General features: G+C 46.0%; 1 protein-coding gene across 8 annotated transcripts in view; it reads left to right on the forward strand.

Moving 5' to 3' along the window:
• Positions 1-12,516, forward strand: part of ARHGEF7 (Rho guanine nucleotide exchange factor 7) — a 110,944-nt gene that overhangs the window by 24,168 nt on the left and 74,260 nt on the right. The gene's annotated exons all lie outside the window — the stretch shown is intronic.

Raw genomic sequence — 12,516 nt, forward strand, 5'->3', positions numbered from 1 at the left:
GCCAGTGTTGTACGAAATGAGGCAGGCTATTCCAGAAGCCTTGCAAAGGCTGGTGTAAAGCCAGGGCTGCTTGACTAACTTACTGTACAAAACAAGCATTTTCAGTCTGTTCTTAAAAATGAATAAGATGTGTGTCTTCATCATTATTTGATCGCTCGGATGTGTCTAAATGGTGGATGTTTCCTTTCAAACCTCAGTGTGTTGTTTCCAGGAGGGTATTTTCCTCTCCTAAGAGGTTAAAAATAGGGTATTCACTTAGGATTGTTCACTCCGAGTTGGGATGTGTTGGAAAACTCCAATACAGTCCTAGGTTTTTTGTTGTTGTTAGCTTGGCTTTCTGTTTCTTGCAACATATCTAAAAGGATTTCTGTCCTCTGAAAGAACTTAACTGTGTTCTTCTGCATGCAAGGCAACTTCTTGGTGATGTCTTCCATGAAGATAATGCTTGAGCCAACAGCTTTTTGAGATAGTATTGCTGAAGTCTCTGAAGCAATTCCAGTTTGTTGGAGCTGCATGTTTGCTCTCTGCTGCTTCTGGAATGTCCCTTTGGAAAGACTTCAGCCTAGCAGTGCGTATTGTGCTCTGATAAATTATCCTGTAACTTCAGTTCTTCCTACTTGCAGCATCTGATGCCACTTGTCATTCATACGAGAGGAAGCAGTGGGACTTCGGAAAGCTCTAAGTTTGCAAACGTTTGTTGCTTTAGATTGGGAAAGAGGAGGATACACAGTGAGTGTTCGGGTGAGATTTGGGTTTAGGCAGAGGTGAATGAGATCCTCCACAGAAGGTGAGCGTTAGCATCGCTGTGCCAGGCACACGGAACAAACCTGGTTCTGCACATGGAAGCTGTGCTACTGAATAGCTTATTCGTAGCTCCTTAGTACCTGCGTTTGCTAAGGATTTGAAGTCTTGCTGCCATCACTTTCTGTGCCATTGCGTTGTTGCAGTCCTAGTCTAGATTAAAAATTGCTGCAGTTGCCTCCTGCTGCTCCCGGAGCAATCCAGCAGCACACGAAGAGCTCCCAGGGGGCAGCTTTGTGGATTCAGCCTGCTTCTGCTATTTACCCATTTGGGCACCAGGGAGAAGCCTTTGCTTTTATTTGGTCAGTGTAAGGCACTGGCTGCAGTAGGCTTTAAATGGGTGATAAATTACAGTTCTTGGTTTGTTTTATCTTTGAGTCATAGGCTGTGCTTTTGGGTGTGATTAGACACAGAAAAACTTTTCCCTCTTTTGTAGCCAGTCTAGATGTTACTGCCCCTGCTGTTAAGAAGCAGGGGCAGCAGGAGGGCATCACCTCGGGCGTTGCTTGGTGTGAAGCCTCCTTTTGCCCTGCGCAGGGCACCCTGCCTGGTTTTGTGCTGAACTCCTCTGAGGCTGGGTTCTGTTTCCAGCGCGTGACTGAAGCTAAGGGTGCCTGCTCTGATCCCACAGCCCCAAGGTGGAGCTCTGTCAGCAGAGTGGTTTCTGTGATGAGTTGTGCCTGGGGATGCTGCAGCTCCACCTGATGCCTCTGGTATTCTTTCTTCTGAAGGTGTTCCGAAAATGACAGTTCGGGTTTAAGTGCTTCCCCGTTGGGCTTTTGGTTTCTCTTGAAGCCTCGTCCTCAATACACTGTGCTCAGCTTGGGTCTGGCTGAGGAAGACGTGAGCCTCCAGCAGCAGTCCCATTAGAGCCGACAATCTCGGCTCGGCAGTACCAGCAGTGAAGATGGGGCAGGGTAATAATCCATGGCGTGTGTCTCCAGGCTCAGCCTGGGCTTTTTGCTGTTTAAACATGGCCCAGGGGAGGTGTGTGGGGTGCACCCGTGGAGGGCACCGAGTCAGGGTTGCCCCTTCGGGTAGCAGGGTGCGGTTGTAGTGGTGTAAGGAAAACATACTGCCAGATTTATTGTGGGTAGTTTGGTGTTTTGGTGCTTTGAGACTCTGGGAAGTAAAGGCTAGCTATTGGTGCTTGAGCAGTGTCTTACAGAGGGGTTTTCTGTAGTGATGAAAAACTTTTTTTTTCTCTATCTTGATTTTGGAGGTTAAAAATGTAGGAATAACCTGACTGCTGAGCTAAGGATCATAGAACCATTAAATGGATTGCATTGGATGCAACCTTAAAACTCACCCGGTTCCACCCCCTGCCGTGGGCAGGGACACCTCCCACCAGAGCAGGCTGCCAGAAGCCCCATCCAGCCTGGCCTTGAGCACCTCCAGGGATGGGGCAGCCACAGTTTCTCTGGGCAGCCTGTGCCAGGGCCTCACTGCCCTCTGAGTGGAGAATTTCTTCCCAATATCTAATAAAAATCTACCCTCTGTAGTTTAAGACCATTCCCCACTGTCCTATCATTATCTACCTAGTATCTAGTGAAGAGTCCTTCTCCATCTTTTTTATAAGACCCCTTTAAGTATTGAAAGGCCACTGTAAGGTCTACCCAGAGCTTTCTCTTCTCCAGGCTGAACAACCCCAGCTCCCTCAGCCTGTCTTTGTAGGAGAGGTGCTCCAGCCCCTTGATCATCTTCATGGCCCTCCTCTGGAGCCACTCTAATACACCCATGTCCTTCTTGTGCTGGGGGCACCAAACCTTGATGCAGTACTCCAAGGTTGAGTGTACAAATTCAGATAAAAGGTCTGTTTAGCTTGCAACCCAGAGATAGTGGTCTGTAGTAGGTGCTTGGGAGAAAAGGTATCAGAAATGATCAAAATACAGCATGACTCTGTTAAATCTATCCAGTTACTTACAGTCTGTAGCTGAGGAGCTTCTCGAGGAGCCATGGATGTTACTTGTATCCCTGTATTTTTGACAGCTCCATGGACCTCCTGTGGCTTTTGTGTGTCTTTCTGAAGCTATTCTGAGCTTTTTTGACCTCCGCAGCATCCAATGGCAATGAGTTCAATGGTTTAACCACGCATTTTATTTAAAAACAACAAAGAAAAACAAAAACCCAACCTTTCTTTTGTTTGTTCAGCTGCCTCAGCAGTTGAGAGTGGATCTGTTCTTACTTTATGGGTGATCTCCACAATATACACAACTTTGTGTGACACTGCAGTATGTGTACCGTGCTGCATCTCTGTACCCTTTCTTGTTCCACCACATTGTGATGGACCAGAGCAGTATTTGAGATGTGGAGGCAGTATGCAAATAACAAAAGCAATTCATTTGTAGCCTTAGGCTTTAACTATTTCCAGCATTGTTTCCTTTGGGCTTCCTGATTTGGCTGATCCTGCACCTGCAGTTGTTCACTGACTCTCATCTGTTGGTGGGACAGCTAATTTGGGGCTCATCTATTTATGCCAGTGAAATTCGGGTACCCCCTTGAAGTGGTGTTCTTGCTGTTGTTAGGACCGGGTTGCTAACAATATTTGTCTATGAATTCAACTATTGATTAACTTCAATAGTTGGGTATCCTCAACAACAAAAACCTGTTCTGGCATGTGTGGTGAGTTATATTATAGCAGTTCCCAGGAGAAATGTTGTATGTAAAGGAAAGCAAGGAGTCTGCCATTTGAAGATTTAACACCAAGCGTTACAAGAAAAAGTAAGGAATTTCTACTTCTTGTGCAGGAGAAAAGGGTTACTTGGGGGGGGGGGTGGGAAACAAGCAATTTGCAAGGTTGCAGCAAATGGAAGGAAGTGATTCTTCACACTCTAACCAAACCATGCTGATGATTTCTGTGGGTTTTTATAGAAGCCGAAGATGCATGGATTACAGAAGTGGCTAGAGAAGTCTGCAAAATCTATTTAAAGCTTTTAAATGCTGATAGTCCCTGAGATGAACTGTTGGGAGAACATCTTGGTCAAGTATTACTATGTAATGTTTGCTCTTCTGTGGTAGAAATCCTTTCCACCAGGAGAAGCAGCTTCAACCCCTGCATGTTGCTGCGAGAGAAACAAAGGACTCATGCTGAAACAACCACACCAGTCACTGAATTGCAGCTGGTAGAAGCCCACAGTGCTGTGTCTGAGTCTTCATTGGGATGTCCCAAGGTTCAGAGCCTGCAGACAAATGGTTTCCTGGCCCGATAGTTTCCATCCAGCCGCCTGGCTGCAGGAGGTGGTGGCAGCGAGATGCCCCCACGTGGGTACTGTTGACCAGATGACTGCTTTGTTCGGTGCCTGCTGAGGAAAGGCAGCAACTCCTTCAGGTCAGGGTCCAGGTGGTGTTGGTGAGGTGGGTAGGACGTGGCACAAGCAGCAGGCTGGATTTAGGGCTGTTCTGTGAGGGTCTGAGTGGGAGAGGTGGTGTTTTGGAGAGGATGTTGAAGTTAGGGCATCTGTAATAGGTAAGATGGCATGAGACTAGAAGATTGCTGGGCTGTGGAGATAAGAAAATTCAGGTGGAAAGGAGTAACTGAGATAGTGCTGAGGCTGTCTGCTCACTGTAATGCCTTTAGCTCTCCTTGCCAGCTGGGGTCCCCAGCCCATCAGCCCGTGAGTCAGAGCCATACGATCCTTGCAGCAGCTAATTTTTTGGGAAGGTTTTCTCGATTCCCTTCAGCTCGTGCCCCCAGGCATTACTGTGAATAAGCAGGATCGCTGTGGATTTGTTATTTGTTGTTTGTGATCTGCTAGAGGCGATCATTTATTAATGTTGGAAAAGTTCGTAAAAACTTCACACAGTCTATAGAGTTCAGAAGTCTTTTTAGAGGAACATTAATGAACATGAGCACGATGTTGGAAGATTGGGTTGGGGGAGGTTGTAGCCAAGTCTTCCCTATTGGAAAATAGCTGAACTGTGACATTTCCCAGTGCCTGAAGTGAATCGTCTTCCCCTGCCAGACGAAATGTTTCCCTCCTACACATGAGCTTAGGTGCTAATCTGGCCCTGCTTTGGGCTGCTTTAGCTCCTGAAACTTAGAGCAATCTTCCCACTTCCCCAGTGAGTGTTCTTCCAGGTCAGCTGTTTGATAGGGCTGCTGTGAGAGTTTAATGAATCAATCCCGTGCTAAATGAGCATGAGACAGTGTGGAAGCACTGGTCTGGGAGACAGGAAGAAGAGCAATTCCCTGCCTCAAGCCTTGCCCTGATGAGAGGGCTTGCACGCCTGCACAGGAATGGTTCACCTGGCCCCAGGGTGTCTGCTCCACCCCTCCCAGGGATGACCCAGCTGCTGCTGGATGGCCCCAAGCTGCATTTTGCTGCAGCAAATCGGCTTCTGCTTTTTTCCCTGCTCCTTGCCCGAGGATGCTGAGCTCTCCCGCTGCTGCTGAGGCAGCCAGACCAGCCCTGCAGTGGCGACTTCCTCAGAAGGAGGTGAGGCTTGTCCCTGAACAGCACCCTGTGCCTGCTCTCCCAAAGCTTGTTCTGTAAGTGCTGGTTCACATTATTGTGGGTGTCTGGAAGAGAGGGGGCGATCCCTGGGCTTCTTGCTAGCAGCATTTGTGCTTGCTGAAAGCACAAGGTGTAAGCAGAGAATGGAAAAGGAAAAAACATCTTCAGAGGAGCTGCAGCTCAGAGTGCACGCACAGCTCTCAGTGGATTTTATCATGGCAGTGTTACAAAGGGCTTCACTCGGAGCCAACAGAAACTTGAATTCTCATTTTTGGGGGCTGCTCTGCTTCTGCTCGATGCTTTGGGGTTGCTGTTTTCCTTTTGGCGATCATAAATGAAAGCTTCAACAGGCTGCATAGAAGTTCAGCAAGCCTTTGTTCTTTATTTTGGCACTTCCCACAGTATATTCAGGAAGCAATCGAGATTTCTGATAAATCCCCTCTGAGCAGAAGGGGATAGCGTTCCCTTGTTGTTTGTTGTTCTTCTTGAATTTCTAAGTCACCTTGCCTTTCCCTTCCCACTTCTTTGTGTGCATGCTCTGATCACGGTGAGTCAAATCCTGCCCCGTGCCAGAAACCTCAAAAAACCAATTCCCCTTCAGCCTGCTACCTCCAGCTGCTAGCACACAACTGTACGAGCATTTTCCTGTTGCTTCAGTTATACTTTTCCTTTTAGTAGAGGTGGTGTGTGCACCACGAGGCGAGCCACTTCTGCATGCTGCTAAGCAGTAGGCCACACGCGGTGCTTGTTTAAGGTCAGTGGGGCTCTTCTTGTCTTGTGCCTCATCTCTAGCCTCTCCTCCATTGATCCTGAAGCTGCGCATCATCTGACACTGAATGCATTTGCTCCAGATGACACGTGAGCATGTGATGGCCTTGGAGCTGTGGGCAGAGCACGTGGTGCTGCAGTGAAGCAGCCAGCGGGCTATTTTAAGAGGCTGGGCGATAACCTCGTGGCGTACAAGAGCTCTTGCAGCGAGATGAGCCCCTTGTAACCACCCCCAGCTCCTGCTCCCTGCCACGCTCTGGGTGTGTCTGTGGGTGCTGATGTTTGGAGTCTCAGCAATCTCACTGTGCACCCGTGGTGCTGGGGTTTGGTGGCAGTGCCTTAAACTGGTATCTAGCTACTGTTAGCCCTGTTCTGCAAATGGAGAGCTGGATTACAGGTGAAACAGGTAACGCTGCCTGTTTGGGACCCAGAGAAAATGCTTTTCCTTTTTTTCACCCCTTTTCAAATTCTTCATGGTGTAATTTCAGGTTTTTGCTTTACCACATAGCCCTTTCCTTGCTTCCTTATTTTAGAAGGTAAATCTAAAATCCAAATATTCCAAGATAGGCCATCTCACTTCCTAATGTCTTAAGTCTAATTACAAGTTTCCTGAATGTACCAACTCCTTCAGTACTTGGTTGATTTTTGAGCCTTAAAAAAACACTGCTGAATTCAGGCGTTGGCACACAGCAGTTTGTAAAACCTAGCCCAGAGATTGACTTGAATATTTATGTTCAAGATCTGCTTTCAGAACCTATTTAGTGGGGTGAGTTTTCTCTGTTCTTCAGGCCAAATGGGCAGTCTGTTTCCGTAAGCTCAGGTACTCTCACTTGTTGCTGTCAAGTTATTTTGGTTTTGGCAGTGATTAGTTTGGGGTCAGCATTCATCTTCATTACTTTGATACTTTCAGTTAGCGTGAGGTGTTTGTCCAGCATGTGTGTGAAGAGCCATTTCTTGCATTATTCTTTAAAGCTTTTTCCTAACTTGTTTTGTTCTAACTTATTAAAAAAAAATTCCAATAAATTGTAGATGCATGAAAATGCACGCAGCCATGATGTGTGGGTTACTCACTAGCACTGGATTCATCTACTTGCCTATATTTCAAGTTGGGACGGAGTTTGCAGCTTCCATTAGGGTGACTTTTCTTGCGAGTACGGCATTTCTCTGTAAGTCATGGACAGGAAGGTGCAGAGCTGCCTCTGTCTGCTGCAGGTCATGATGGGCTTCCTCTAAACCCTGACTCAGGAATGCTTGTGTGCTCTGCTGTTCCTTCTTGGGGGTGTTGGATGGGGCTGGTGTAAAGGTAGGTGCCCAACAAGGATCTGAAACAGCAGAAGCCTTGGGAGGAAGGATGAGCTTCCCAAAACCACAATCTACGTAATGTGACATCAAAGAAGTGCAGCCGCTCTGGCAACCAGCCACTACAGCAACTTGCATCCGTTGACATCTAACAAGGATCACAGGGTTACAGACGTGACCAGTCGGTATTGGTGTAGGCATCCCATGAATTTAGAAGTCCAAAATGTGCTGCTTCATTTCTTGTGTGCAATTGCAAGTTATCTACAAACCAGTTCAAACTGTGTGTCTCATACAAAGGCCTAAAAACTCAACTGTCTTGGCCTGCTACAGTGACCTTTATAAGTTATTCATACAGGAAAAAGTGGTTTCATGAAGCACAAGCAGCTATTCACTCTCAGAATCGAAAGAGCAACCCTCGGGTAGATGTTGGCATTGTTCTCAGAAAAAACTGCCTTCCTCTTCTGCAGCCTATTTATATTGAGAGAGCCTCCTGGTAGTTCTCTGTGGTTTGTTTGCTTTGGTTTGTAAAATTTGGGTTGACCTTTTTGTGAGTTGTGGCTCTGTATCCAATCCCATTTGTAGTTTTGGCTTCTAGTCTGCTTGCAGCCTTCAGGACTGCGTGCACTTCTCATCTGTGCTGTCCATAAGAAGCCTTATGAGAGCAAGAGCTTTTTTCTTTAGTAAAAGGTAGCTGATATTTTGCAAATTGCTGTAATATCTGTTGATAGAGGCTTCAGAAATGTTTGTTTTTCCATTATAGGGCCAGATGACAATGCTTTTCAAGAGGAAAAATACTTAAACGCTTCTGAGAAACTTCTCACTGGTGCCTTGAGGAGCAGTTCTGGGAGTGCAGTGGCTTTGGCCTCTGGAGCATTGTAGAGCTCAGGTAGAAGCCATCAGTGAAGTGAGGAAATTAATATAAATGTGGGCTAACTGAGAACCTGCTCTTGGCCATCAGAAAGTTGTTGTTCTGTACAGGCAGCTTTCATCTAAGCGGGTCATCACCAGGCTCAAGTTCTTCACTTGGCTTCAATTCTAGTTTTTACTCCACGTTCGTTCAAATATCTCTAGTTCTTTTTGTTTTTAGAAATTGGACCACTGGGACAAGGATAAGGTAGAATATTTGGTTTTTATTTTTAGAAAGAAAGGCTTCTTACAGTTCAGTAGCACAGCCTTTAACCTTTCTTGCGTGGTTCTCCCCAGGCTGTATGACTCTTTAACCACGTCAGATGTGTTGGCGGCCTGTGATGACCTGTTCACTTCCTAGCCAGACAGTCATTTTTATCACGGAGTGCTCACCAGCATGCTGCAGGAAGAGGGACTGAACGATGACTTGGTCATTAGGCAGTCTTCCTCTTGTGCAAGCAGGGATGAAGCTGGGTAGCAGAGTTCCCCATGAGTTTTGGCCTAGATATCCCCAGCTGGGTTTCCTGATTTAGGAAAGTAGTTTACACAGTTCTTGCTTATATATATGTATCAGAAAGGTGAGTTTTACAGGGCTGGATCTTCCTCAGGAAATGTTTCTTTTTCCCCAGTTGAGATCCCTCTCTGCATGAACACTAGGAGGTGCTTATGCAATTGCTTTGTTCCAGCTGAACAAGTCAGTGTAAGCTGCTGTGTTGGAAATCACCGAGAAATCTCAGCTTCGGTGTCCTGATCAAATTTCAAATTTGGTAACTTCATTTCATTGGCTTTTATTTTTGCCCAGAGTTCCAAGAATGTGAATTTTAAGCCCTTAGTGCTCAATCACTTACTAATATGTCACTAAATGTCTTTTTTTTTTTTCTTCTAGTGGCAAGTGAGTTTATCATGTCTGGTATTATCTGTCAGACTGAAAACCTACAAAGCAATTTTAAAGCAAGTTAGGATGAAAATGTGATAGGTGTAGTTCTTGTTGTACAAGTAGAAATTTGGAACAAACTTTTTTTTTCTTGAATAAAAATACAAATGCAGGTGTTGCAAACACTTTTCTCTCTCTGTAATTGCATATTGTTTTGCTGCTATTAAAAGCCTGTAGCTTAAAATACAAAACTCTGAAACTTTCTTGCTAAAGAAAGCCCTTCCAGAATTCATCTGAAGATGCTAACTTGCTGTGTCACATTCTACAAACAACTTCAGAAAGCCCCTCAAACTGTACAGCCCCCTTCCAGAAAGGAGCCTGGTATCTTTGTGTGGATGTTTTTCCACGTCATTTTTCTGGGGTTCATGACAAGTAAGTCGTGTGTTTAACTTTAGGAAAGCTTAGGTGGTGACTTTGAAGCAATGGCAAAAATGTTGTTTGAAGTGAATGCTCTGCATTAGAGCTTTGATGCAGCTGGCTTTGAGGGGGAAAAATCTTGGAGATGAAAGGCTTTAGTACATCTTTGGGCACTCTACTGATGTTTTTTTTAACCTTTGTCCTCTTCAAATTTGTGTTGTAGATGTGTATTGGGATTCAGGTATGTGCACACATGCACACATTGCAAACTTCCATATATGCTTTGAATTTGGGTTGTGCCTGCTTTAGTACATAATGTGTTAGGTCTTTAAAGTACTATTCATTATTGGAATCAGGGCTTTTTAGGTGTTTTTAATATAATTAGGTTTCTGTTTTTGAGGAAGAGTTTTTTATGAGCAATGAACTTAATTCCAGATCTGAGTCTTTATATATTCTTTGTATGTATACACCAAAGAGTTTTAATTTCCCTTCCAAACTGTTCCCAGGTCACACACATCCTGCACTGCAGATCTGTTTTCCCAGTTATTTGTCTTGTTCTAAAAATTAAAAGCAATGTATTATTTTTTGAGCTTTCCCTTGTGCTGTGCATTATGATTTGGGAAACAGCGTGCTTCGTACCAATTTCCAGAACACTTGTAATCATCTCCTCTCCTCCCCCAACCCCTTTCCTTCCTCCCTGTTGTCATAGCTCCCCGCTTTTCTTATCTTTCCTCTTGCTGCCGCAGCTTTCAGATGATAATTCCCTACTCGGAGCCAGCTGCTGCAGAAGAGCTGAATGAGACCCAGCACGCTCACAGCTGACCTGATGCTGGAAGGAACAAAGGCGTCCGTGCTTTGCCTGTGGGCTTACCGATGGCATCTCTTCCCCAGCCTGGCCGTGTTAGGCGTGATCACAGGAAGGTGCAAGGGGAACGGCACTCCTCGCTGCCCCTTGCCAGCTGCTGTAGGGGCAGAAATACACAGGGCGAGTGGGGTGGAGGACCAGGAGGTTCCTAATATTTGCGAAGAAGGTCACCATTTTGTAACAGAGCTGTTGTTTTTTTCCTGCCCCTTGTTTCTTGGCTCTCCTGTGGCCAAAAGCTCCGCAGCCTGCTCATCAGGACCAGGTGGGATGACGCATTCCCTGCGGTCATGCCGGCCGCTGCCAGACTCGGCAGGTGACGCCGCGAGACCCTGCTCATTTCCTCTCGTTTCCGCTGGCTGAGCGAGCCAACGTGCTTGTGATCTTTCCCATAAGGGGCCCTAGGCCACCAGGCTGAGCTGGAAAGCCTCCGGCTGGTTTTGTGTGCTCAGCCCCGGGGCTGCAGCTTGTTGTGGGGCTGGCTGGCGAGGCGAGCAGGGCAGCCCAATCTGTGCCGCGCAGATACTGGGGCTCTTCACGGGGCAGCTCCTCAGCTGCTGTGATTCCCAGTGCAGGGCTTTAAAGGAAGCTGCCATCTATTTCTGTCAGGTGCTCAAGATGCTAATACCTGCTTGGAATACAGTACGTGTGGTTATTTGAGGCACCACTCTAGGAATAAAATGTTTATTTAAAAAAATCTTCCAATTTTTCTATTAACCAGTATGTGAACTTTCCTTACCATGACTGCTAGATACAGCCTTGCTGGTGCTGTGATGGTTTAAGGGTTCCACCCATCTTCAATCTGCTGGTGGACCTAGGTGATGAAAAAGTGCCTGCCCAGCAGCTTGTCTCAACCACCCCCCAGTTTTTCCAGTCCCCAGCTTCTCATTGGAGACATGGTATTTTGAAAATATTTCCACCGTGACCAGCTTCTGACTTTGTGGGCTAAAAGGGAAGAAGCACAGTATGATAAAGGATGCCTGAGGACTTGAAAGTGGCGAGTTTGAAGAAAAATCAGTGCTTGCTGCAGGCTTTTGGCATGCCTGAGTTTGCTCTCACCAGATGCATTCTTGACCTTATTTTCCTCTTTACCTGTTCTTTCACATGTTCCTCTGCTAACGTTTTCATCATTTCAGAAGGCACTGCTTGTTGCAGGGATGTGAAGGACGGGTATTTATTGGTTTTAATTCATCATTATTAGCTCGTAACCACCTTCTGAGCAGATTTCCACCCCCAGAGGGTGAGCAGTTCAAGTGCCGTAGGCTGACCCGAGTGTATTGCCGTGGCCATTGTTAATGTGCTGGAGTTTAAATGGGCACAGGCAGGAGTCAGCTGTGCTCTGAAATGAGAGGATGGGTCTGGTAGCTGCAGATCATGACGGGGATGAAATGCATCTCCGAGGTGTTTTAGTGTGGTGGTGAAGAAACATCAAAAATGGAAAAATCAATATAGCTCATATGTAATGAATTTTAAAACTGTCTAATTAATAGCTTTTAATGCAATTACAAGTGAGGAATTGCCTTCAAATGTGCATCTTCCTGTAGGTATTTGCTGCCACTGATACGTGACCACGTTTAACGTTTCATTCATCACCCAGAAGAGGTCAGGACATTCTTGCCAACACAGTTTGCCTCCTGCTGAAGTCCTCAGGGCAGAAAACACAGGTGTAGTTACGGGGAGCCAGGCTCGTACACTGAGAAGTGGGGGTACGGAGGGGGAAGGCAGCTTCTGAGGGTTGTGGTCTGGTCTGCTTGTAGAGTGCAGTCTGTGCCTGGGATATTGGCCTGCTGGTGTCATCCAGCAATGCTGAGCAGAGGAGTTCCTAAATGACACTCTCAGGTCCAGCTGGGATGTTTTAAAGGGTCAGCTCTCCCAGCAGACCTGAATGAAGGCAACAAACCACATACCAGTCTGACTTCTGCTGAAAACCCAGAATGAAATCTCTTTTCTCTATCAATTCCACTTAAGCTCTTCTGAAAATATCTTGAGATGATTTTACTCAGTTGGAGAGGTTTTGGATGCCTTGTGAAACCAGAAAATCTGCCCGAAAATAGAAGGAGGATGTTTGTTGTTGTGGGCGTTTTGTCTTTTTTTGGACACAAGATATTTATAATCAAGGATTTGGACTCGGTTTT

This window comes from Anas platyrhynchos, chromosome 1, assembly GCF_047663525.1.
Source record: "Anas platyrhynchos isolate ZD024472 breed Pekin duck chromosome 1, IASCAAS_PekinDuck_T2T, whole genome shotgun sequence".
Lineage (NCBI taxonomy): Eukaryota > Metazoa > Chordata > Aves > Anseriformes > Anatidae > Anas > Anas platyrhynchos.